Consider the following 1723-nt stretch of genomic DNA (forward strand, 5'->3'; position numbering starts at 1 on the left):
TGACAAGTCACATGGAGCTACACTGATAGAGCCAGAGCTGGAGAAGCTGCATGGAGATCCATGCCAGCGCTGAGATGTTTCCACTGCCACTGGATCCACAGGACTTTTCATACACTGGCCTGTGAGATTCCTGCATTCAGCATCATTGCACGTGCTGTGCGAGTCTGGAGAGGAACGTAGAGACTGGTACCGGACATAGGGGCTAATATCAGATTATGGACTTGATCTGGGCTGGGCTGGGCCGTTTTCTCAATATTCAATTGCTCTTTTAGATAAAGCTCATTCTTTTCACTCACATGTATGAGTGTCTCTGAATTTGTTTCTCTAGTCAAATAACACAATCGTGGAACAAAAAAATTCCCTCGTGCCCCTTTAGAATCCTATCATCTCCTTCTCTGCCCCATCCACCCCCACCCACCCCTGTTTCCGGTCCTTTTCCTTCATTAGAGTTTACAGTTTTGCCTTAGCACAACATCTGATTTGCATGCTCCTCTCTGTTGGAGAAAGACCACCAGGCTTTCTACTCCCAGCAAGAGTTATAGTCTCACAAACTCACAGGGGAAGTTCTACCCTGTCCTATAGGGTCGCGGTGACCTCACTGGCGATGCCAGTGAGTTTGTTTTTAGTTGGACAGATGAAATTGTTTGGGCCGGACCAGACCAGGCAGCCCCTTGCACCAGCCTCACAAGAAGACAAATGACCTGCTGAACTTCAAAGCACCTGCCCCCAGCATTTCACAAAGGTTACCTCCCAGGGCAGAACACAGCCCACTCTCCCTGGCGTTCCAGGAAGCAAGTTTGCTGGGAACAAGGTGATTTACCGACAGGTCATCTCTTGACCCGAAACTTGCAGCCGCAGCACAAAGAACCTCCCTTCCCTTTACTGGTCCATATGCCTTTAAGCTCAGACCCTATATATACCCTGCCACCCTAGCCCCGGGCACGACTTCCCTAACCTACTCTTGTTGGGTGACGGAATCCAGCCAGGAGTCTTTTTCCCTCAATAAAGTTCTTTTCTTTAACTTCTCATTTTTGTCGGAACCCTGTCTCTGTCCTCCGGCTCTGGCTCCACCTCTCAGAAATCAAAGTGTTTCATTGAATGAAAAAAAAAAGTTTAGCAAAATGGACGAAGCCCCAGTATGCTGCCTGGATTCTCTCATGTTCCAAACTGCAGGGAGAAGGGGGAGGAGAGGGGAGAGAGCAGGGGTTTTATGGGGTGAAATAAGCAAATGGAGTTGCGGCTGTTGTTAGGTGCCACCGAGTCGGCTCTGACCCAGAGCGACCCTGTGCACAATACGACGAGACACCGCATGGTCCTGCGCCGTCCTCCCAGTTGCCCCTTGGCCTGAGCCCATTGAAGTAGCCACGGTGTTGATCCATCCCACTGCCGGCCTTCTTGCTCGCTGCCTCTCCATTCCCCAGACCCGAGGCCCTCCTCCAGGGGCATATGCCGCCACACAAGTTACAAGGGGAGTTGTTAACCGGTAATCTTTCTTAAAACAATTTTTAACTTCAGTACGTCTACTTGTGGAAGCTGCTGGCGGTAGTAGACAGAGGAACTGTGGCTCCCAAAATGAAATGAACCGCAGAAACAGGCCCTCTGTGGAGCAACCAACCCCGGGTGGCAGCAACGATGCCGTGAGACCAGCATCGCAGACACCGCCGGGAGCAGGAGAGACATGGAGCCATCGTAAGATAACAGGTGAACTCTCTACCTCACTGGT

Source organism: Echinops telfairi, unplaced genomic scaffold (assembly GCF_000313985.2).
Source record: "Echinops telfairi isolate 266 unplaced genomic scaffold, ASM31398v2 ScPeMD7_36;HRSCAF=134, whole genome shotgun sequence".
In the NCBI taxonomy this organism is placed as follows: Eukaryota; Metazoa; Chordata; class Mammalia; order Afrosoricida; family Tenrecidae; genus Echinops; species Echinops telfairi.